The sequence below is a fragment of the Sturnus vulgaris genome, chromosome 1 (assembly GCF_052056855.1).
Source record: "Sturnus vulgaris isolate bStuVul1 chromosome 1, bStuVul1.hap1, whole genome shotgun sequence".
Lineage (NCBI taxonomy): Eukaryota > Metazoa > Chordata > Aves > Passeriformes > Sturnidae > Sturnus > Sturnus vulgaris.
In genome coordinates this window covers 81195721-81222532 of record NC_142243.1, presented here as the reverse complement: position 1 = coordinate 81222532, position 26812 = coordinate 81195721, and the positions used below count along the sequence as shown (strand labels likewise).

The following is a 26812-nucleotide window of genomic DNA, read 5'->3' as shown; positions in this document are numbered from 1 at the left end:
TTCCCTCAGTAAATGTATTTAATGTGTGGACATGGTCTTCTCTATGCTTTCCCTCATAGCCATCTGCTATGTGGGCACTGTTCCCATTCACAAGTGAATTGAAAATTTCCTTAGAGTATTCATGGCAAGAAACAGGAACAATAAGCCAAGGCTTTCTCCTTCAACCAGAATCACTTTTTTTCTGATTGTAAACCACTGACATAAAGGTCTTAGCACACTGAGGAAGTATGCTTCAGAAAACAATTTCTGAAAAGTAGAAAAACATAATGAGAATCAAAGTCCTGCTACCAGTAGGTTTTGTTGCAATGGCACTGTAGAAAATAAAAATAACCACTTCTGGTGAGAAAATATATAAATAAGAAAGTATCAATATGATAGGATACTCTACACAAGCAAAATTGTATGTCAGAAAAGAAAATAAACTTTATTCTAGAGATAAGAGACATTCTTCAGAGAACAGGTATGAGTACTAATGTTTCCATAAATGAATTTGCTTTTCTGAACTCTATGTCTGTGTAATTAGATACCTGTGTAATTAGACCAGCAAATAGATTCCCAAGCACCTTAGAATGCAGGGTCTCAAAATAAGCTGAGTAAACTAAAACTATGAAAAAAAAAATGAGCAGGGATCTGCTTGTGAAGATTTTGGTTAATGTGTTCACAAACCAATAGGTCTGAATTCACCAGTGAAGTTACACTGAGGGAAGTTGAAATTTCAGTGAGTAAAAAAAGCCAAAAGTAACTTAATTCTCATAGTGCTGAAGAAGAAAACATTACTAATGTTAATACTGTAACAGATTATTTAAATCAGTTTCTGCTTCTGAGAGTCAGAATGGGCTTATTGGTTTTGGGAAGCTCTGCATTTCCAAAATTACTCTACCCCACAGAGCACTTTACAAAATGAAATGTATCCATGCAAATGGAAAACAAAAGGCCCTTCCTTCCTTCCTTCCTTCCTTCCTTCCTTCCTTCCTTCCTTCCTTCCTTCCTTCCTTCCTTCCTTCCTTCCTTCCTTCCTTCCTTCCTTCCTTCCTTCCTTCCTTCCTTCCTTCCTTCCTTCCTTCCTTCCTTCCTTCCTTCCTTCCTTCCTTCCTTCCTTCCTTCCTTCCTTCCTTCCTTCCTTCCTTCCTTCCTTCCTTCCTTCCTTCCTTCCTTCCTTCCTTCCTTCCTTCCTTCCTTCCTTCCTTCCTTCCTTCCTTCCTTCCTTCCTTCCTTCCTTCCTTCCTTCCTTCCTTCCTTCCTTCCTTCCTTCCTTCCTTCCTTCCTTCCTTCCTTCCTTCCTTCCTTCCTTCCTTCCTTCCTTCCTTCCTTCCTTCCTTCCTTCCTTCCTTCCTTCCTTCCTTCCTTCCTTCCTTCCTTCCTTCCTTCCTCTTTCTTCCCTCTCTCTCTTCTCTTTCTTTCACCCTACCCCTTATTTAGATTTAATTGATTTGGGTTTATACTCTAAGAAAAGGGACTAGCTTATACCAATTTCCACGTTGTGCGTATTAAAAAAACTTTGTAAGTATTTGTGGAACCTTTGACTTTTGTAATTTCTTTTTGATTATGGGCATCTACAAACCTTGGGTTCTCCCTTCACTTTCAGGGTGGAATGCCACAGTACCATGCAGCATCACTTAAAGCATACTACTAAAAACACAGGGAAAAAAAAGTATTTTAACATGCATTTGGGAGAAACTAAATATAGAAGATTAATGAAAATATGTTTGAAATTAGGTCATAGCCTTAAAGCTGAATGTTCTGTTCAAACTACGGTCTCTGCAGAGAAACAGGACTCTAAAGAAAAGCATATATCCAATGAATTGTCCAAGAGGACTTGGCTAAGGAACTATTCATACACATAGGCTAGCACATGCAGCCTGGAGTGAGTCTCTTTCTTAGTAAATCTCACCTCATTTAAAAAATATTTTGCATGAGATATAAATCTCTAAATAAAAGCATACCAACATAATGAAATGATTCTGGAACTTCTGTTCATTTTTTCTCTGTCCCATAACTTTTCAAGAACCAGAATACTTCTTATTCTAAATAAGAAAAGTGATTTCACCAGATATATCTTGCAATTACTGTCCATGGAGAAAAGTTAGATTATTTCTTCAAATCTTCATTCAGTATTTAGACATTGGATGGTACCAATTTATGTCTTGGAAGCATAAAGTCTTTAATATGTTGTCCTGGAGTGACTTTATGATGCTGAATTGCATCCCCATTCATCTGTTTAGCCCAGAAATAAGTTTTGTACCATTAAAAGTAGATCTGAGAGTGAAGGAGGGAAGAAGGAGAAGCGGTGGAATGTCTGAGGCTGTTGTTTTCAAAACACAGAGATAAGAGCTTCAGCTTTCCTTCTCCTGGACTGTGCTGTCTGCAGCATGGACAGACAGTGGCAGAGAGCTGTCCTTTGCAAACTATTTTTTTCTTGTTAGTTTTATTTTTAGCTAGCTGGGGCAGAGTTTCCTGGACTGTGGCTTTTCTTTTTCTTGGAAGTGGTCAGCCTGCTCTGGACTGAAAACCCAGAAAACACCGGGAGCTCACACCTGTGTCCCACCAGGGACAGGACGCGGGATTTGCCAGTGCAGGAGGGACTGAGAGAGACTGAGTGAGCTGAGCTACACCCCACGAAAGGGACTTTCTGAATTTGACATCTCTTCCAAACAAGAAGGTTTTATTGTTTCAATTTTTATGCTTGTGAATACTTTGCTTGTTAAATAAACATGTTTTTTCCACTTTTTCTCCAAAGAAATATTTTCCCAAACCAGTTGGGGGGAGGGGCTGTTTGAATTTGCTTTCTAGAGGAACCCCTTTGGAAGTTTCCTCCCAAATTTGCCCAAAACCAGGACATATGTATATTTATACACATAAGGATTTTTTTTTTTTTCCCAGAAGTCTAGACAAGGCTAAGGACATATTACAGTGAGCTGTAACAATCTCACAAGAATATTTTCAGCAATTATCATAACTAGATACAACTCAGGAGTCCATCAAGGGATACTTAATTGGTTTAGAACAACGATCTAATCATAAAGACTGCACATAATTAATAACAAACAAAATCTGCAAATAGTCATCTGTATCCCATTAATCAGCACTGCGCAAATCATCTGTAGTTATGTAAAAAATTGTGTGAAGAGGCTGAGGAAATACCAAATTTTACAATGACTTCTTGTGCTAAATACTCATTCAGAAAAAATAAACACTGAAAAAAAATCTATGATAATATGATGGTGGTTATGAATAGTCCTCATTCAACAGTAGTCAGGTAGAGTAACCTAGCTCACTCCCATACTTCCTGTTGGACTCTCCCTGATTGTCAAAAAGACCCAGCCAGGATCAGTGCCAAGAGGGAAAACAGTGGTCCTTCTTTGCTTGAAATTCTGTTAAACTCTGCCTGAAACACAAAGACTCAGAGGGCCAGAAAAAGAATGAAAGACCAAAGACGTAATGAAAGATATGCTGACCTATATTTGGGGAAATAAATTGAATTTCATTCTTCTGTGATTTTTTTTTCTTATATATTTCTCATAGAATTACAGAAAATAAGATCAAAAGAAGCCTTAGAAATGCAAAAAAATACAGGAGCAGATTTTGTACCTTATTCACCTACTTTGCTCCTCTATTTTTTCTAACTCTTGTAATTCCTCTTCTCTTGATTATACATTCCAATAGGAACTTTTTATTCTTAGCCTCATGTAAAAACTAAACAAAACAATCCCTCCAAAAAACCCTAGAAATCTGCTTTCTGCCCTCTAACTGAAAAGGTAATAGAGTTATCATGCTTTAATAAGCACACAGATTCCTGCTAATCAATTTCTAACAACTGTTTAAAAGTATATTCTTCACATTCCTGTAGGAATACATAGCTCAGACAGATTTTTTTGCCAGTAAAGGCAGAGGGAATGTTTTAAATAATCAAAAATAAGCTTCTGAAATGCATCATTTTCCCACTCCCAACACACATTACGAATCTATATTCATTCTGTGTTTTTCCCACCACATCCTCTGCACAGTGTTCAAACAACTTTTAATGAATCCTGCACTCTATACTTATTCACTATGTCTTTCTTTGTATATCCAGAAAGGGATACAAGACTGAAAATTACAGCAGACAGAAATATAAGGTGTGTTAGGATGAGATAAGTTACTTTCAGAAAAGTAATTTCAATTATTACTAACAATCTGTGCCGGTGTCGCTCTGTAGGCTTCAAAGAGTACTTGTAAGAGCAAAGACAATGTTTTACTCACTGTCAGCAACTGTAGCTATGCAGGAACTAGCTGATATGAACCACCACAGAGATGAAAATAGCATTTATACTGGGAGTGCAAAAGAAAATTAGATGCTCTGTTACCTAAATTAGTTGAATTAAATTTTCATTGGCCTCACTGAATATTAATCACCCACACAGTTTGTCTTCATATTGCACCTAAAATCTTCTGTGGTTCTTATATATGTGTACCTCAAATCCCTTTCCTTTCACATATATTTAGAATCGTATATCACAGAATGACAGAATAAGCTGGGTTGGAAGGAACTCCCAAGAATCATCGAGTTTAGCTCCTGGCCCAGCACAGCACCATCCCCAAGAGTCACACCATGTGCCTGAGAGCATTGTCCAAATGCTTCTTTCACACTGTCAGGGTTGGTGCTGTGACCACTTCCCTGGGCAGCCTGTTCCAGTGCCCAAACACCCTCTGGGTGAAAAACCCTTTCTAATATCCAACTTAAACCTCCCCTGACACAACTTCAGGCCATTCCCTCAGGTCTTGTCACTGGTCACTAGAGTGAAGACCTCTCCTCATCTTCCCCTCAAAAGGAAATTGCAGACTGCAATGAGGTGTCCCCTCAGTCCCCTCCAGGCTGAACAGACCAAGTGACCTCAGCCACTCCTCATACAGCTTCCCCTCCACAGCCTTCACCATCCTCATGGCCCTCTATTGGACGTTCTCTAATAGTTCTATATAAACTGCATGTATTATTCAAGGTGATTGTGTCCTGTGCAGACTAGAGTTTAAGCTAGAGCACAATACATTCTAAAGGAACAAGGAATGATATTGTCAAAGGTTAGAGAATACTATGGTATATATCATTGCAATTTACAATCTTAACAGTTCTTGCACATTGGAGTTCTACAGAAAATATTAAACTCTAAGCATGAATGTTTTCTTAAAAACAAACTATTTTTTTCCTTTTAAGTCAAAAAGCTAACACTAAACAAGCCATCCATAGTGCAAAAAGTTTTCAATATCTGAAGAGTGCGCCTTATCGTTCAAAAATTCAATGACATTTCCGTTTTAAAAATTATTAACCAATAGCTCTTAGGAGTTAAAAGATAGAGTTACCTCTTTCAAACACTGTTAATGCCATAGAAGGGAGGAATTTATGATAGGAAAGTGCTAATTCCAGGCCTAGCAGAGGCCTGGCAGAGATCTGGTTAGCTCATCCTGTTCAAGGCATTCACAAAAACTTTCCCCCACTGACAGACTGTGAAAAGAAGCAACTGCTCATATGCATGTCACTGGTCAAACAAAGATCCCCACAAGTTATGGGAGAGATGGTATCTGTGACCACCAATGACCACAACAGCCCCCCAAACATGCCTCTGTGGATACATAGAACTTGGTCTATATAACGGTGGTACTGTTGTTTGGGTGCTTGAAAGATAGATTCAATGATCTCAGACCTAGAGGGGGGGTGAATAAAGCTTGGAAAAAAGGATATGTGACTGATAACAGGTACAGAGAATGCAAAATTTAGGGGCCAGGAGGACATTTGGCATAACTCCCAAGGTAAGAAAGAAACGAATAAAACCAACTCAGCAACCACACTGGAATCAGCTCCAGCTGGGTAAGAAGTAATTACAGCAGAGGGAGATTGCAACCCCTGAATAAGGGACCACTAACCCAAGAAACTCATTGATTCAAAAGAAGAGAAAGACTGAGCACGCAGATTAATTAATATAAGAAATGAGGGAATAATTTAACCAATAGAAGACAGACTACTAGTTAATAAGGAAACTATGTAACTTGTAGCCAACAACCATTAATTTCTTTCTTTGCTAAAATGTAAAAATGGTGAAAAGATTTGATGGTGGTGGACTCCGTGGACCTAGCACCTCTTTCTGGGCAGAACTTACCAGGACAAGACTGAACTGAGTCCCCTGCCTCACCACCAAGAACCCCAAAGTGATAGAGAACACCTCTCTCTCCTCACCTCTTTTCCCCATGTCTGTGCCTCATCTCCAGCTCTCCCTCTGCCTGCTCCCTCTCTCCCCTCCACCCTGCCAGCTCTTCTGCCTCTCTCTACCCCTTTCCCCTTTTCTAATTCTTCTGTCTCTCTATCACACATTTATTGTTAAAAAAAACCCTCCTTATAGTTGACTTTGGCATATGGTCTCATTTGCACCTTAATTCGAGCAGAGGCATCTCCTTGGATCTTAAGATTAGCAAAAAGAAAAATTCACTCTGTCATTTTTATACCAATAGGTTTGTAAACAATAACATTTGGCATGTTAGTCAGTTCCTTTATAAGTGCTTATGGGCCAAAATCTAAAACTGCACTCAATTATTTCTCATTATGATTCTTAAGGAAATGATAAAGTTTAATGGATGCCAAGCATGAGAGTTGCTATCCATTATTTCTGTGAAAAAGATGATATCAAAAAAGTAGAGCATAGGGTTCAAATGTTGATCAGAAACGATGTTAAGTCTTCTTATTTTTTAACCAACTGAAAAAGAGGTTAGTGGGTATATTTCTTCAAAGCTTAAATACATTTCTACTAACCACTTCTCTTCATAAGTTCATTTGCTGAATATACTTTATAAAATCTGGCCTGTGCTTGGTTCATCATCAGAATGATGATCATCAGCAAATGAGAAAATCTCTGCCTGCATTCCTTTAATGCTAACTGATTGTGCATCTGGGTAGTTAATTTTCTGTCTCTGTTACATGTATAAATCAATTAAGTCGTCACTATGTTCCTGTGGAACTACTATGTTTTTAAAGATACATATTTATTTCTAGACATATGATCCTTAATTTCATTTGTTTTCATATACAACAAGGTACCAGTCCCTAATGTAGCATCCTATGACATCGCTATGATGAATTGAAAACGCATATTACAAGTGCTTCCATGTATTTACAATTCACCCATTGCATTTTTTTTAAATGCATCTTGCTTTTTAGACCACTTACATTTCTTCAGGAACAGAGCAGCTGAGCTACACACCAGTTCATGGAAGGATGTCTTAAAGAATTTCAAACTATCTGAATCAATATCAAAAACCCAAGACAGTCTTTTCCAGATCAACTCCTCTTTCCTGGCCAGTGGAGGTCCTTCAGAGATGATATAGAATTTCTTATAACTATAACAATTCTTCTGGTGGTACTAGAAACCTACACCATAGAAAGTTCTTTTCCTTACATTCATGGCCCATTTGCCTTCAAACTAAAATGAGTGAATGGTGCTCAACAGCCAATTTTCCTTTAAGTTCAGGAATTTCAAGTTTTGCTGTAGTGCAGTTGGTGCTTTATTTTCTCATATTTTATTACGATCTTTTATTTAAACGTAAGAGTGTTTTTACTAAAACAGAAAATATATGTGAGAGATGGATTCTTTCTTTCTTTCTTTCTTTCTTTCTTTCTCTTTCTTCTTTCTTTCTTTCTTTCTTTCTTTCTTTCTTTCTTTCTTTCTTTCTTTCTTTCTTTCTTTCTTTCTTTCTTTCTTTCTTTCTTTCTTTCTTTCTTTCTTTCTTTCTTTCTTTCTTTCTTTCTTTCTTTCTTTCTTTCTTTCTTTCTTTCTTTCTTTCTTTCTTTCTTTCTTTCTTTCTTTCTTTCTTTCTTTCTTTCCTAAAAGCACTATGACAGGTATTTACTGAGCACATACAACCTATTTTCAGTTCACTGAGTATCATATCTGTAAAATTCTGTCCTAAAATTAATAACATTAATAGAAATTTTAGCACCAACTCAGATGGAAGTTGTTTTGTTGCTTTTGCAACTAGTAATTCAAGGTCACAAATCCAAATTTTCTTTTTTTCATCTAAGTAAAAGGAAAAGAAAATATGGACTAAGGTCAAAGTAGTATTGAGGAGATATTGGAAACTTATATTAAGTGTTCAGGGACTCAAATCAAGAAAGAAATTTATAGATGAAAATGAGACTGCTAAGACAATATGAAAGCTTACACTGATTACTTAAGGCATGCTTCATTAATTAATTAATCTACTACTTGCGTGAACGTACTTTCAGAATGTCATAATGAAAGTGATTGTGGTCTGTATTGCTCAGTAAAAAAGTGTGTGAAAGGAAGCCAGCTAAATCTTATCACAGAAAAGCTTGTCTCCTGCTGACATGAAAGGAAACTGCACAGCTAAAGCTCTTCAAAGGCTTTGAAGATGTACAGCATTGTAATAGTAGTCAGAGACTGTGAATTTGGGAGTGTGTCATCTGATGAGTCCCTTATAACTGAATTCCTTTATTCCACCTCTCTGTGTTACTCTTTAACCTACTCAAAGAGATCATGCCAGTGTCACACCACTCAAGCAACAACATCTTTAACCATGAGTCACTGACATCAATCACTCTTGCTTTTTCAGCACTCCAGAAAAAAAAAAAACAACAGAACCCTGGCTTTGTTCCCTATAAGAGATTTTTCACTTTTATGTTAATGTGATAAAAGAAAATACAAAAGCAAACCAAAATTACTCTACATTTAAAAGAATGTAAAAAAACTTCATGACATTCAATGACATTGAAAAAGACACCTGTGGTATTCACATCCCTAAATATTCTTCTCTAACTTGGCCATACATAACTGACACAATGCAGTTACTTAGACACAGTATGAACAAAATAATGGGATATAGCATGAAAAAATTATTATGATCCATAGTACTTTTCTTCATCTATGAGCAAGTGTGTGACTGAATGTGTTTCCTTTTCTGAATGTTTGAAGATGGGACACCTGTAAGCATTTTGTGTCAGTTTTTGAATGACAGAGATGTGCACTCTAATATAGTAATTCTGCACTTGTAAGTTTAATTAACTTCTTATGAAACAAGAAAAAATATTTAACTTATAAATATATATGTTCAGATTGCACTTAGAGCCTTAGAGGCATATAAAAACCCAAATTAATCTCGAGCAAGATTAGATGTGCAAAATTTTCTAGACAGGCCAGCTGGTTAAAAACCTAAATTTTATTTCTGTGGTTTCTAGTACTTGAATCCTTTTTAATTTTTAACTGAGTTTAAGCCTAATTTTGCTTCTCAACTTTAGGTTAAATATTGCCTTCTTCGATGAGTGCTAACTGAATTAAATATTTGAGTTTCACCATCCTTCCTGACAATTCAATCAGCTCAATCAACATCTATTTTTGTTAAGCTAAATTCATAAAAGAGCATTAAAATGAGGACATAATTCTCATTCTCTTATTTTATAAGTTAAACAGTAATGAAATACACAGTCCGTCAGAGCTATCAAATTTTAAAATTAATAACCTTGGAACTTGTTCTTTACAGAGAAATGCATTATTTTTTGATACAGCCAAGTGGTGAAATAAGATTATGATATTGGACTGACTATTTGGAAATTATTTCCATCACAAAAATTGAATTTTCTATTTAATCAAAGAGCAAATAAATAAATAATCATTCTTAGTTTTCATGGACTGTGGTTTTTTAAAGCACAGAATATTTTGTAAATAGATTCAAATACATATTTTTGAGACCAGTTCAAGCATTGCCACTCAGACTGAAACATTTTTAACTGAAAAGTAAAATAACATTTTTGCATTCTGTGAAAAAATATAAATCATTATCACCACATTTTGATGAGAAGTGACATAAAGAATGCATCAATTCTCTACTCTCCCTCAGCATAATTTTTAAAAGGTTAAATCTCTAATCTAAATAGAATATGTAAATATAATTTAAATGCTACAGCTAGCTCCCCCTATTTTGTTGTTTTACAGATTGTGTTTTTTATTATAATTTTCCTATTACAAATGCTTTCTCACCAACTCAATTTTCTTCTTTTGGTTTAGAAACAAAGTGAAAAATAGGTATGAAAAATCATTGTGCTAGATATCAGGTATAAGAAGATGACGAGGGGCTCTGCTTTAACTGAGTCACTTTTCATCTGATTGAATTAAAAATATTTAAGACTATATTGGTATGAAGAACAAGCATGTGATATAGTAAGAAAAATGAGACAATCAGAAAATCCATCAGGTGGATGATAATAATAGAACTTGGTTGTTTGGGTACCATTTCATTGGATTTATCTATTTTAATAATTGATTGCCAGATGCCATTCTTGACCACTTTTACCAGGCTAATGGCACAACATATTTAGATGATCCAATAGATTCTTAGTCCTCCTTATGCTTCATAGTTTGAGAGTAATACAGGTCACTGAACAGCATTCTGATAGATGCTGAAAAGGAATACCAAGAAAACTTTCCTTTTGTTTTTGTTTTTGCTAAAATACTTTTAAACACTGACTTAAATGGTTATAAACTTCAAAGGAGCACCAGACATTAGAGAAAAAGGTTTTTCCAGAAAAGAAAGTAAAATAATGGTGAAGTTATTTTTGTTATTTACCTAAGACAACACAAACACTTCATTGGACCTGAATGAAAACTATGCAAAAACACATGAAGATACTTACTTGACGACTAACCAAGACCTTAGAAATATATTTTCCACCAAACAGTCTTGCAAGTCTCCACTGAAGATATCAAAAACCTGATAATTCAGTTGCTTTCACTGAAACAGAATAACAAAGTTTTGAACATGGTCAGAAAATACTGTTTTTCTTTGCATGATACTTAAGCAAACAGAATAGGCTTAGGTACTGGACTGTCCTTTTCAGAAGAACATGTAGATGTTAAGAAGTTTATCCTGGTAAATCTATAGAGTCTGTACTACAGTAATGCAGGAATTTTTATTTTTAAGTAGGTGTTCAAAACTGGAACTCTAATTGAAATAATTAAATGTAGAGCAATGGTATTTTCAAGATTTGTAAGTAGCTTGGAAATAATACATAAATTCATATCTCATGCCAAATACAAGAAAATGCACTAATTTGAAAACCTTTTGAGTACAATCAAATTAATTGATATCTTAGAGAAATAAAGAGGAATTGATTCTGAAACTTCAGAAATCACTAAAAATACTCAAACAACAAATTGGCTTTGGACAACTTTAGAGCTAAATCTGTTGTAGAAAACATTTTTCTTTACTTGTATCCATTACTTACCAGCCCTCCTCAAATATGCCCCATATAAATATAATCTCGTTAAACACTTTTTTAGTTATTGTCATCTAACTAATCTCACAGTATATGATGCTAATAAAAAAGAATACATCAGCCATGAAACTGTTAAATAAAGATATATTAAATAACCAAGAAATTATTTTTCATTATTTATGTAAGGATGCTATCGAAAAATTCAATGATGTGTATGTAGATTCTTAGTTAATGTGAATCCATAAATGGAATCTAGATATACAATATAAAAACTGAAATAAACTTACCCTTTTTTTTTTTTTTTAAACTGGATGAGCTTTAATGTCTATGGGTCTATGACACTGAAACAATCTGATTTATAAGACAAGTTAGTTTTTAAAAAGCATGTGAGACAGAGATTTACTCACCGTACTTGTAATTCTACCAGTAAAATATGTGAACTTCCTTTACCAGGAAGCTTTGTTAGCTTTATTGAAATTCACTGCTTGTTTTAAAATTCTCATGAATCATTCATAAGACGTAGGAAAACTACAGGCAAGACTAACCCTTGTTTTCACATGCAGGTGTTTTGTTTTGCCCCACAACAAGATATAATTTTTCAAGTCAAGAGACCTTGCTACTGACAAACAAGTTCTCAAATATACCCTAAAACCCATGAACAAATGTTCGGGTCAAGGTATTATCAGAAATTGCAGAAATGGCTCCACAATAATATCACTTTTACTGCCTCTCATTTGCCTTCTTGTAATAGCACTGGTAAGTACCAGAAATCTCTAGTAAGCCCAGAGAAACTACAAATAGTAACAGCTAGAAAAGCAACAGTACCTACACTGCACAGTGTGAGCTATTTATAAATGGAGTGTCAACTGTTCCAGAACAAGGCTGCTGATTCTTGGTTACAACTGAAATGTGTTATCAGTGACATGGCTTAATTGCACGTGGGCATGTAATCCTTCCATTCAACATAAAAAGCATCAGTTTGGATGAATTTCCCTTTTAAAATATTATAAGACTCACAGTCTTATCTGGGTTTTTTCCATATTCTCTTCTTCAGAATTTGTGAATTTCTTCATGTTAAATTCTCCGTTTTAAGCTTTGCTATCTTTTTCTGCCTTACTTCCACTGATCTCCCCCTTAATAATTCTTTCAATATTTCACTGGGATAATTGGTCTCTGCTAGGGTTGGTATTACAAGAACTGCTATTGATATCTTTATGAATTGCAATTCTATTAAGAATGACAGCTGAGTTGTTCTTCGATCCTGATGTGTTTCCTACAAGTACTGAGGTTTAAGTCCCTGTGATTGCCACTGTGATTTTAAGTAAATAATATATTAATAATATTATGATTGATATTAGTAGCATTAGTATTATTTTTTATATTAATGATAAATTGCTGTTGTCCTTATTAATTGGTTTTAGAGCTTGTTTCCTCTAAGTTACAGTATTCACATGAGTGGAACCCAATACATTGAGCCATTGTGATCTATTTTTTTTTTTACTTCTATGAGTGTGTTTTCTTAAGATCCCAAATTTATCCAAGAGCTTTTCTTACTCCTCTACACTATTTCTGGGAACTCACAACCAATTTTTTCTTCTTGATGTGATTTGTAATTAACTACCTGGTATTAGACTCATAGTGACCTGCATGGACCCATTTTTTTTCCTGGGTTTGCAAATGTTCTGCTCAATGTCATAATAGATAAGCTTAATATGCACTATAAATACTGAAAAGTATCATAATAGGAAAAAAAAAAGCTCTTGGTACATTGGAAATTACAAATTTTTGGTTCAAAGGGCAATGAACATTAGTGGTGATTCACCAACTTATTTTAGACAGACATTCAGAGTGAGAACACATTGTAGGTGAGACTGGCTAAATTTAAATGCCTAATGACATCCAAATGGGACAGTCAGATATAAAACTGGATTCTACAGTTGACCTTTTGAAGCAGTCTTCTGGCCATGAGTAAATATCACAAGACATCTAACATGACATTAAGACAGCTAAATCCCATTCAGCTATGTTGTGATGTTTTCAAACCAGATTTGAGATGAGTCCTGAGTATGCCAAGAGCAGTGAAATGAAATCACTAGAGAAATATTTGTCCCTTTTAGAGGATGACTCCAGGAGGTGGAGTGTCACACTCTCGAGAGGACATTAAAAAATGGCAGTGAAATTCTCAAATAGAAAGACATTTGGAGAAAAGGGTTAAAAAACAAAACAAAACAAAACAACATAACAACAACAAAAACCAAACCAAACCAAAACAAAAACCCTGAAAGAAACAACCCCAAAACCCCCCCAAAACCCCAAAAACAGAATGAAAAACCACCACCACCAAAAAACAACCAAGGAACATTATTAACACAGTAAGCATGCTTTCCCAGAATAATTTCCCCTTGATTACTCAACTGAGTAATATGCTGAGCCTTACTGCTAGCTCTGCACTCTGCCTGCCCACAGCTGGTGAAGAATGCAAATCTCCAGCTTTAGGGTGAGCTGTACCTGCCTTTTAGAGCACAGGATACAAAAAGACTCTCCTAGATATGTCATAGTTCAGTAGCATACACAAAACAACTGGTGACCTGAGAGTACGTATGCAACCACAGACTTTGTAACTCCTACCTCCTCATTTTCTTTGAAGTGCTATACATGTGAAGATATTTTTTCTCCCAGAGTTCTTAATATTAAAAGGGGTACTTATCTAGAGAAGACAGCTTAATTACAGAGAACCCATATTCCAGGATTATTTAACATTCTCAAAGTAAGTGAGATTAATACTAAAGAAAACACAATAGATTTTTTTTTAGTTCTGCAAAACACCTACCAGACTTTCAAAGAAAAATTACCTCAACTCTTACCTCTCACAAGCAAAGCAATTCTCATTGTTTTGTAAAATTCCTTATCAAGAAACACCATATATGTTCAAAAATTGTTAATAAACCAAAGTCATAAAAATTTATGTAGCAAATTCCTTTTGCACACCTCAGTCTATAAAGTTTATTTATCCTTAGTGAGTTCTGCCTCTAACCACATGGCCCTGTAATGCAGTGCTGTCATTGCCATTAGGCAAATAACAAGCCATTACCTCTCCACACGGTCTGTGCATTCTCCATCCCTAACATTTTTCAAGACCCCATTTTTTTGACAGGCTCGGCCATCTGCTGTCAACCAAGTGATTTGAGAAACCCATTGGCCTGCGTGACCTCCAAATTTTATTGCTATTAATACAAATAAAATGCACCCATATACCAAGCCACATATGGTTTCTCTCTCTGTATTTCCTTATTAGGAATGATAATAATAAAGCTGTAAATATATTAATTTCCTTGTTTTATGAAATTTTATGGCTGAATTATGAATTCCATGAAACTGGATGAGCAAATTCCCAGTGAATTTCATGTGAAGCATTTTAATCGTTTTTGCATTAGACAAAACATAAGTGGAAATCAGGATTCTTAGGTTTTGATCACATAAATTCATATGATTGCTCCTGTGATATTAAGATGTTTCCATGCACTAAAGTATGTACAGGAAGGCCTAAACTGAAGCACATTGTGTACCTGAACTTTAGTAGAGCCTTTGAAATTATCTCCCACAGCATTCTCCTTCAAAACAAATCTGGGAGGAATGGCCAATACCCCAGAGTCCTGCAGGGCCTTTCAGAAGGACCTTGACAAGTTGGAGAGATGGGCAGAGAAGAACTATCTGAAGTTCAACAGAAGCAATTGCAGGGTCCCGCACCTGGGGGAGAATAATGCCATGGACCAGGACAGGCTGGGGCCTGACCTGCTGGAAAGCAGCTCTATGGAGAAGGACCTGTGGGTCCTGATAACAACAAACAGTTCATGAGCCAACAGTGTGTCTTTATGGCCAAGAAGGCCAATGGCATCCTGGGGCACATGATGAATAGCATTAATGATCAAGGAAGGTGATCCTGCATTTCTACTCTGCCCTGGTGAAGCCACTTCTGGAGTGCTGTGCCCTGTTCTGGGCTCCTGAATTCCAGCGAAACATGAGGCTCCTGGAGCACGTCCAGCAGAGGGCTATGAAGATGATTAAGAGACTGGAAGATCTCTGTCCTCTGAAAGTCTGAGGGAACTGGGCCTATTCAGCCCCAAGAGGAAATAACAGAAGGGATGACATAGATGTCTGTAAGTATCTGAAGGATAGGTGCCAAGAGGATGGAGCCAGGCTCTGCTTGGTGGGGCCAAGCAATGGGCCAAGAGACAGAAATGGATGCACAGGAAGTTCCACTGGAATAGGAGGAAAAAACTTCTTTATTGTGCAGATGAATGTGCACAGGAGGAGATTGCCCAGAGAGGTGGTGGAGTCTCCCTCAGTGGAGATCCTCAAGAGCAGCCTGGATGCAGCCTTGTGCAATGTGCTTTAGGATCACACTGCTTGAGCAGGGAAGTTGTATCCCATGACCCACTGTGGTCCCTTCCAACCTGTCTCATTCTGTGGTTCTGAGAAACTGGATACTTGTGGCTCAGACAGGGGCACTCATCCCTGGATAAAAGGCTGAATGTCTGGAAACAGAGAGAGGTGGTGAATGGAGTTACATCCAGCTGGTGGTTGATCACAAGGGCTCTGGACTCGGACCAGTTCTGTTTAATACCTTTATTGATGATCTGAACAAGGAGATTGAGTGCATCCTCAGTTTGCAAATAGCACCAAATTGGGCAGGAGTGTTGATCTGCATGAGGATAGGAAGGTTTTGTAGATAGATCTGGAGAAAATGGCCTCAAGTTGCACCAGGGGAAGTTTAGATTAGATATTAGGAAAAATTTATTCACTGAAAGATTGGTCAGGGAAAGACCTGGCAGGAATAGGTTTCCCAGGAAGGTGGAATCACCATCCCAGGAAGCGTTCAAAAGATATGTGGATGTGTCATTTGGGGAGATGGTTTAATGGTGAACAAAGTAGTGCCAGATCTTAGGTGTCTTTTCCTTAATAACTCTATGATTCTGTGTGGATTCCTAATAAAAGAGAGAATGTTAACATGCTCAGAATTAGCTTTGGGATGAACTTGGATTCAGCAGTAGATGATTCAGAAGTTTTATGTTTAAATACAATTCATATTAGGAGATTTGATAGAAAGCAGAGGTGTCACCTCCTGACTAATATAAAAAACATTTCAAATGCTTCTGGTTTCAATTCTGTATCATGTGAAACTATGAAAAAGTCAGTACAGACAAAGAAAGATAAACTACTGGCAACTATGTCTACTAATTCTTTGCTAAGGCTTTGCTAAGGCTTTTGTTTCTACTGTCTCAAAAGTGAGTCATCTATTAAGTCAGCCTTAGAACTCAGAACTCATTTGTATATGTCTTTCTTTAAGACTTGAAATCTGAACAGGCCAGTAAAAGCTGCTCTATCTGCAGGATATAAGAAGGAGTTCTCAGTACATTTCTAGCATTAACATTTCTTACAAAGCATCTACTGACATCTTACAAATCTTCAGTGCTAAAAGTTTACTAAAGCAAAAACTGTAATGGATTTCTACATGCACTACCTTTTAACTCTTCTTCAAGGTAATTCTATTATGTGGGCAATACTGTCTGCTTGACATCTTAAAATATTGAAGAAATGGTGCAGTGGAGAGCATTTGACAGCTCAATCAGAATAGGTCAAAAGAGTGGTGCTCAGAAAGCTTGCTGAAATATCTGGATGTGTTGTTGGTGGTGCTTTTTTTGTTTTTATTGTTGTTTTAAAAGTCGTACCAGAACAGAGAAAGAAAACTGAGTGACAGAAAAAATGGTCCTAAAATGGAGGAAATGGTAAAAGTTAGAATAGTCTTTGTATGTATCTACGATACATACATTTTCCTTCAGTGGAAACCTGATGAATATTATTTAGGAATGGAATTAAACTAACTGAGCTTTCATACCAGATATGATTACAATAGTTGTATCATAGCATTATTTCAGATAGGAATCTGAGAACTGAGGAGAAGAAAGGAAGAAATTATCCCAAAAAGGTTGAGGAAAAATGGCTCCAACACAGGACAATAACAGTGTAAAAGAAGATCCCTTACAATCATCTGACAGACTCAGAAAGGAGATGTTGACAGATTCACAACAGTTCCCAAAAAAGTAAGTCCTGTTTAAAAGGTAGCAATTGGACAATCTGCAGAGTAAATCCTGAGTAGAAGGGCACCTAATCTACTAGGAATGTGTAAAGATTAAAAAAAAAAGAAAAAAGTCTAGCAGCTTTAAATTGTCCTATAATTTTTTAAGTGTATTAAGCAAGCAAAAAAGGTGCTGTAAACTGGAATATAAACATAGTTGAATAATACAAACAACAACAACAACAGTGTATTTATATTTTGCTACACTGATAGCATAACCACAAAATAGGAAAGCATTTAACCTAAGCAACTAATGTGTCTAGAGAGTAAGTCATATGAGGAGTGGCTGAGGGAGCTGGGGTGGTTAGCCTGGAATAAAGGAGGCTCAGGTGAGACCTTATTGCTGTCTGGCAAGGTGAGGGTTGGCCTCTTCTCCCACAAAAATAGTGACAGGATGAAAGGGCATAGACTCCCCTCCAGGAGGGGAGGTATAGCTTAGAAATCAGAAGGAATTTCTTCATAGAAAGATAGAAAGGGTTGTTGAGCACTGGAATGGACTGCCCAGGGAGGTGGTGGAGTCACCACTCTGGGAGTGCTAAAGAAAAGATTGGGCGTGGATCGTAGTGCTTTCGTCTAGTTGACAAGGTACTGATCAGTCAAAGGTTGAAATTTATGATCTTAGCAGCCTTTTCCAACCTTAATGATTCTGTAATTCTGTATAACACTGAAATCAAAGATCAGTATGTTTACCTAAAAAAGGAGCTAAAGAAATAAAACTGAACTTTGTTGGCATTCTAGTACTTTCTATAAACATGAAGCACACTATATAATAAAGAAGCAAAATATCATCTATAGGAGAACATCTAAAATTCATCAGAAAATCAGAAAGTAATCAAAAAAAAGGAGACTCTTCTATACAGATTCTATCAAAGATTGAAACAGGTATGAGTAGTGAGAACATTAAATCAACAACTTCAGATACATATTTTGCCAGAATCTGAAATGAAATGACTATTAGATTTTAATCACTAGAAGAAGAAAGGGAGTTTAAAAATCTTAATGGGAAAATAAGTGGATCTAGATCTGGATTAACTGTCAGCAGTGAAGTGAAAATTAGTAGTACAGAAAGAGGGATTTAGGCTACTGGTAAACTTAGGGAAAGTATTCAAGTGAATCTCTCTAAGAAAAAGGATATTGCCAAGAAAAAATAACACATAATTTCAAGAGTTGTTCATACCAGCAACTTAGACAACATAAGGTAAACACTTAAAATATTAGTGCAAGACAAACACACACAGGGGCAGTAAAAGAGGAAAGAAAAAAAATTAAAAACATGGTGCAATGGTAATGTTACTACAGCTTAGTTATTGAATAATAAATACCTTAAGAAAATGAAAACCAAATATAAATAATTACCATAAGAAGAGATCATGTGGAAATATGGATTATGAAATTCAGAACAGTTCATATGGACAGAAGAATCAAGTGAATCAAAGTAACTTCAGACGGAAAAAAAGGGGATTTTACTGGTAGCTGAATTGTTGAAACCCTCCCTGTCACATTTTTGCTTTGGATGACTGAATGTTCTCCCCTCACCTTCGTCCTGCATTTTGTAGGAAGCAGTGCAGCCCCACAGAGATGCAGCCACACACTCTAGAGGCTGAGACAACTCACAGTCATTTTGCCAAAGCAAGCAGGGCTCATGCATTGGGCCCAGCACTAGTTAGCTCACTGGGACAGTTTTAGACTTGATTGCAGCTTTAATGATTACACAGAAAATCAACACAGTTACCTGAAATTTTTCCAGTGAATTAGCACTAGCCTTTCCCAGGAAATGGAATTTTTTTGAAATACATCATAAAGTTCTTTCATCTCTGAAAACACCTAACATTTTATTTACCTGTAAGTCACCAAATCAATAGGAAATCTTTTAATAAATGGTTCTGAAGAGGACACAAAGGAAGACTTGATTATAAAAAATAATTCCACAAGTGCCTTGAAAGTTTGAAGGGACTAACACTGTGAGGGACGTTGTGAAGGACATAGTCTCAGTGCCTAAGTCAAACATCCTTTCATCTCATCAGCATATAAAAAATACGTCAAATGTGTGTGCCAAGAGGATAGTTCCAGGCTTTTTCAGTGGTGCCCAGCAACAGGACAAGAAGTAATGACCATAAACTAAAACATAAAAAGTTCACCCTAAACATGAGGAGGAACTTCACATTGAGGGTGGCAAAGTACTGCCAGATTGCTCAGAAAGATTGTGGAGTCTCCCTCTCCTGAGATATTCCAAACCCACGAGACATGTTCCTGTGTCACCTGCTCAAAGTGACCCTGCCTTGGCAGAGGGTTTGGACAAGATGACTTCCAGAAGAGCCTTCCGACACTGATGATTCTGTGATTTTGTGACCTCAAGCAACAGTTACGTACTTGTGGAGAGAGACACTGAATGAACTAAAGCTTAACTGTAGATCAAATTCGAAAAAAAATCATCTCTGGCATCAGAAACCATAGATCTAATGTAAGCACTTGCAAAAATAGTGTAAATTTTGCAGTTGAAATGAAAGCAAAAAGATTCAGAGAGAAAACTTGAGCCTCATCAATGACAGTAGAGTACCAATTAAAAGCCAGCTATGTGTTCAGAAAGCTAGATTGCACCTGCTCTGTTTGAATGTAATTAATGAAGCAGACTACTATAAGTAGCAGGAACCAGCAGGAACTTTGCAAGATGAAATGAGTACTAAAATTATCAAGGTTCTCCTTTTCTCATTCCAGAATTCTGAAAGAAATACTGTACTAATAAACCCAAATTTGACTGTATTATTTTGTCCCAATAGTTTCCCTTGATAAGCCAATTGATTTTTAAGTAGAAAAAGTACAGTTGGTCTCACCTATCTAGATTTTGGTGATTAGTGTGATGAAATGTCGTTAGAAGTTGCTACTTAAATTGAAGAATACGTGTATCAGTGAAAGAATTTTTAAATTACTAACAAGTTGGTAATTAGAGAATCTTGGGTTAGTGGTAAAAATTAAGGTTAGAGAAAAATTCCTACTAGGCTACCTCAAGGACTTCTGTTGGGACTTGTATTTTTCATTAACCTTATCTCAAAAATCAGGATTTTTAAATGAAATACATTTTTAATGAAAAGTGCAAGCAACAGATTTAGTATTTACTGTCAGAGGACTGGAATATCATACCTGGAGATTTACACAACTGATAAAGATATTTTCATCCTGAAAAAAGGCATTAGACTTCTTTCTACTACAAACTTCCTAGTTTCTTTTATTGTTTTATCTTCAGTTTTACATTCCTGCATCAGAACAAATAAAAAGACTGAAGAACTGCCTTGCAATGCGTCTACAAATCCTATCTCCATTTTTGGCATATATCCCCAAGAGGTTATTTGCATTTTGCAGTATCTCTATGCCAGAATCGTGCTGGGTTTTGTCTAGCAGTGAAATGGCTTGAGAACTATGACACTTTATCCACAAAACTACACAGACTACAGAGGTACCTAGATAGGTAACATGGCAGATATGTTTTCTTGGGGAGACCTGTCAACATCATTTTTTCCTTCATTTCACATGCCCTTGCAACACTAAACAAACTTGAAAAAAACCCTTTGAAAGGAATAGTATACAAACATGACATCACTGTTCTATTCAAATCTTCTGCCATTGTGTTGCCTTTTTCCCAACCTGTAAATGAAATCCGAGATAATTTTAGTGAGAAGGTAATACAAGGGTCGATCTTTATTTAAAGACCTTCAGGGGCAGTTATGGAAAGATGTCCACACAAGCTCACCCCCAGGGTGAGTACATTTTTATAGGTTTTAGGAGATTGGCATAATTGATAAAAGGCACCAATTAGGAGCACAAGTGGTGATGCAATTCTCCCCCCAGTTCAAGACACTTCTCTGGAGCCCCCCTTGGCACTGTCAGTACTTTGTCCAGGACAATGTATCTTGAAGATTTGTTCTTGCCCTTGGTTCCCAGGAAGAACAAAGGTAGCCCTGGGGCATTGTACCCTCCAGCTTGGAGCTCTGGAATTATTTTTCTCTATATGTCTAGGGAAAGACCATGGAAAATTACTGGGAAAACTAGTTAGTAATACAAGAGGCTACAGAGCTACAAATATGTGTGTAAAGAATACAGAGAACATAATAAGAGAAAAAAGGCAAAAACCAAATGGCATCAATTGCAAGATTAAATTACTTGGGGAAACCAAACACTTGGTCAATCATGACGCTTTTATTTTAATATGGCAATGAAATGTTCCTGCTAAAATTATTAGTTATGAGTAATGGCAGAGCTGGCTCATGATTAATTTTCATTACCATATTATTTAGCTATATGATACAAAAAATTGTACCTACTTTTATATCTAAAATCAATATTCATCTCAGCTAGAAAGGAGCAGCAATAAACAGCTGCAGCACTTGCTCAAGGACAAATGAGGCAAATCAAACTTATTTCTTTTAAAATGTTTCAGACTCAAATTTGTATCAGAAAACAGCATCAATGTATCTTGCTAGCAAATACAGTCTCTGAACAAGTACAGCAGACCCTTCTCAAAAATCTAAAACAATTCGGAGTTTTTATAGTTTTTGGTCTTAATCTCTCACAATGTTATATAACGATTTTCAGTAGCCAACAAATGCTCACGATTTAAGTTTTAAAAATATGTTTATGTACGTCTGCATCACCTAAATCTATGCATTTCCATGTACATGGAAACATTCAGGTTTTAGAAAATGCCAAGGATTGTGTCCTGAAAGATCACAAATCTAGCCTCCTTATTAAACAAACAACAAACAAACAAAAAAAAAAAAATCCAAAACAAAACCAAATACCCACCCTGCAGTATCTAAACAACACAGTAATTTTATTTATTTTATCATTTAATAGGAAATCTAGCAAAAAAAAAAATCCCTATGGAAAGCTCTTAAGAGATAAAAAAAAGAATCTCATTAATTGGATGATATATGGAAGGGAAAGAATAGCTAAAAATGTGATAAGGCTTGGTGTTACTCAAAAACAAAAGCACTGCTATCCAAGAATATTTTTCAGTGTATAACTAAATTATTGTTTGCTAGATTGACTAAATAGTAACATATGACAGAGCAAGTGCTTTTCAAGCCATTGGTTTATAGAAACAGAGCATTCATATTGATTCCTACATGTGACACCAGCTTATTTACAGAAGAGAGCCAAGCAATTGGTTTTCTCTTTCTCTCTATCTTTGTTTCTCCTTCTTTCTTGGAGTTATGATCACTGTATATTTCTGTGCAAAAACAGAATGGAAATTGAGTTTATATAGTTACCAGAAAATTCTGCTTTGTACAAGTGCTCAGGACAGCAGCTACTTCCAATAGACAGGTGGATAAACTGCAATCCTGTTTTTGTCAGGAGTAAATTGTAGTAGTGAGAGTCTGAATGAACACTTCTTGCTCAGACAATGCTCATTTTACTGGGAATACCAGCAGGCCTTATAAGAAATTAGGTGAATAATATGAGTAGGCTTGATTCCCTCGTGAATAAATTACTTACGTAATTCACCCATGTAGTGAAGCAGAAGTCATCAAAATTGCTGAAGATTGTGGAAGATTAGAAAGTCCTTTCTACTGGAAAGAGTATGATCTTTCCTTTGATTTACTGTGCAAGGAAAATAGTTTTGTGCCTGTGAATTTAAAAATAGAAACTGCCTGTCCTCCGTATTTTAACTTAGAAAATAGTGTCTGCTGACTAAGAAATTACCAATTGCTCTAAAAGAAAAAGAAAAATATATTTTAAATTAAATTACCAATATACATCCTTACTCAGTATCAAGGAAATTTCTAGTTTTCTCCATAGTATGGCTTCATTTTCACTTTTCTAGGTGTAAACATTTACTTTATAGTTCTTACAAGTTCTTTGCAGCCCCAAGAAGAATTGTTGTTAATTTATTAAAACTGGATAGAACAACTCATTAGAATGGTATACAGAAGAAAAGCCAACAGAACCAAAACATGAATACAATGTGTTAATACGATGTAATGGCTCAAATGAAGAAATGAAAGAGCTTTACTTTGGCCATATGGCTTGAAGACCGAATTCTTCAGTAAGATCTCTTTTCTTTCAGTTTAATGATATTCTTAACACTGATTTCAGTGCTACAATCATGCCAAAAGAGAATGCTGTACCCTCAGGGATCACATTGTTTGGTATGTAATATGTTTTCGATACCACAGACGTAAAAAACAAATCAAATCAATAGTTTTCCATATTGCTGTTATTGCACTATCAAATACTTTCAACTAGAAAGTTTATTGATTGTTTATTAAACTTTCATAAAATATTATTAAGTGGAAAAAAGTCCTGTAACCTTTGGTGAGCTAACCTTCGTCAGACAAAAGAGTATTTTCAATACTCCTTTAGTATTATTATATTATAGTTAGCAAGTATAGGTGAAAGATTATAGTCCTATTTTCTGAAGCATGCATACACATGTGTAATCCTGAAAGAAGAAAATGGAGAAGGGTTCACTTCTTAAATGAGAATGCATATCTTGTTCATGTCACATGACACAAACCTTATTAGGTAAATCAAAACTGCTACTGATTAGATATAAAGACTCAGTAAATTTAAATTACATTAAATATTATTGTTTAACAACTCACAGAGCAAAAAGCAACCTGAGTAATTTTACACTGAACTTACATAAATGCAAAGAGAAGAAACCTCTCTATTATTGTCCAAATATTCTCCTCCTTGGTGTCCTGGAGAAGGGTCTGGTTATCTTTTTTTTTCACAAAACAAAGGGTGTTGATAAGGAGAAAGGAAAGCAGGTCATGCCCAGATTTGCTTCTCTACTTTTGAAGGTTCAGGATTAGAAGGAAAAAAAGCAATTATTTTTTTTTTGTTAGCTAGTGCTACCTTTAAAAGAATATATAATAAAACAGTGCATACTTTTACGAGAAACACTTTTTATAAAAAATATCAAAACTGTATAGTTAACTAGATTTTTACAAATTATCATTTAATAACACAAGATTTCATTTAAACCACACAGAGAGTAATGTGAGATCTTGTTTTTCTTTATTTGTAACCATGCTGGCTATGACAATTATCTTAAGGAGTTTCAGGTCAAGTTGTGGTTCTAACTGGATCTTTTAAAATTTTATGTTAACTTGCAACTTCCTTTGTAATTTATGTATCTCTTTCTCCAATTGGTAAGGTTTCGATGACTACTCATCTTACTTTGCAAATGATCAATTCACTGCTATATACTCAGAAAAGAGTCCCTATGTGTAGCAAGCAGTCAAATCTATCAGCATAAAGTATTATAAGTAAAAGAATTAAAACACTAAGCTGTAACTATGAAAATTATTAGAAAATTAGATTAGGAAGATTGTCCCGCAGTACTGATACTATCCTCATGTTAGAAGCTTAAGCTGACTTCAGTGGGAACTCCCATCATTAGACAAATTAAATTTAAATGTGGCATTAATTTTAATACTATTTATTTTAAAATACTTCAGAAAATGGGTTGCACTTCCACAGAGAAAAATGCTAACGCATCTCTGCAACAACTGCAGAGCCATCTGGAAGATCATGTTCATGCTGTAAGCATGCACACCTACTGCACATCCACTGCTTGATCTTTCCTTATATAGAGCTGCAGCTGCTTCACAGCTGCTGAGGCAGCAGCTTCATCAGCACACACAAGGTCCCCAGAGGTCTTCACCTGGTCTAATCTGTGTGGCACGTTTTATTTTAAAGCCTAGGGAGAATGATGTTGGCACCAAACTCTATGTCACCCACACAGTGCTTTCAGACTGTCTTGGCTTCCACTTCCCATTACGGTGATCACAATGGGAAACCTCCTGGACCTTTCTGCTACAAAGCTGTAAAGAAGCCTTTTGATTGCTGGTGCCATAAGCTGCTGATAACAAGGCTTGCAACCTGCTAGAAAACCTCCTGAAATTGCACCGTTTATTCCCTGCATCATCATGAACTTTAAAATATGGAGTATTTTGAGTGCCTATGCCTAATAACAAGTCTATCAAATATATTGTGTGTGTTTCTAGTTCCAAAATAAAAAAGAAAGCAGAGGCAATTTATTGACGTACATACATCTAAGAGAAAGGTTTTAATATACATACTGGCTGCATTTCCTACATATTATATCACACCAGGAAACACATCTGCACCCTCAATTTATTCACTACATGGCTCTTATTTGCCCAAGGAGACCATCTTTTATATATAGTACTCCAAATAAACACTGTTAATGGGAGGTTCAGGTCTGGGACAGGAAGCTAAGTGAATTTAATTGCACTGGAAACTTCCCAAATGCCAGGATACTCACATGTAAGCCATCATTTCCCAGTGTTAACCATTTCATTTTCATTCAGTTAAATAAAGAATGTGGATGCATATGTTACATTTAATAATTTTCTTATCCACGAATAAATATAAAGAAGCCACTTACAAAATAATTCTCATATTTTAAAAAGGAAATACTGCAGCAGGTAAAGTCTTTATGATGACTGATTTCTTTCCAATATGTGAAACTCTCATCCACCATCCAGCACCCTTTAGACTTCACTTCCTTCTCAACACCTCCTTTGTCATTCTTGCCTAGGATTTTTCACAGAGCTCAGCTGAAAATCCATACTGTAGCTCTGTAAAACTCTGCTGAGAAGAACCTATGTATTTACCATCTGTGGACTCTACAAATGTCACACCAATGTGACAGCAAAGTCTAAGTTTAGATGAAGTGCTTGTTTCTAAACTGGATGGTAAAACGTTTATGTCCAAACTCTGCAATTTCTTATTATGTAATGTGCTGTGAAGTCATTGCTTATTCACTTCTCTTTCAAGTAACCATCATGTCACCTTACAGTAAGATACTCAACACCAATATTATTGTTTGGATTAAAAATATCTCTGGAATAAAATAATTAAACTTTCAAGTAGACATGAAAATCATAATCATCTCCTGAATTTTTATTATTATACATTACTCAGTGGTTTAACAAACTACATAATTATATTTTCCCTCTGCTTTCCTACATTTTATTAAGGGAACACATAAAGTAACATTTTTATGTGACAGTTTTGGGATCCATTGTTATGAAAGGCACTACCTAGAGATCTGCGGTATCAGGAAAATATTTTATTGCAATGTATTTTATCACAAGTATTTGATTAGTTTAAGCTGATGTTAACCAGCTTAACTGCCTTTCTTTTTCCTAGCTCAATCTGGATTTTAGAGTGCTACCTCTGGTGCTCTATCATTTAAGCTGAAGTAATGGAAGTATGTATGACACACATCAGACTGGTCAGTTTTTAGAGAAAATTTGTTCTAAAATTGATATGGCAATATTTTCTCTAATCTTCCTATTAAGTGAAGAGAACAAACAGTTTATCTTAACTCGTGCCAGTTAATTCCAATTTACTTCAGTGACCAGTAATGTGAAAGAGTAGATTGGCTCACAAAACAA

General features: G+C 35.9%; 1 protein-coding gene across 7 annotated transcripts in view; it reads right to left on the bottom strand.

Annotated features, from left to right (window-relative positions):
- CDH18 (cadherin 18) overlaps window positions 1-26812 on the bottom strand; it is a 490532-nt gene that overhangs the window by 371049 nt on the left and 92671 nt on the right. For 5 of the 7 annotated variants that reach the window (XM_088170648.1, XM_088170626.1, XM_088170705.1 and 2 more), the window contains one exon: window positions 10667-10764. The exons of the other annotated variants lie outside the window; for them this stretch is intronic. The gene's annotated coding sequence lies outside the window, so the exon portion shown is untranslated. The remainder of the gene's footprint in view (window positions 1-10666; window positions 10765-26812) is intronic. 7 annotated transcript variants of the gene reach the window in all.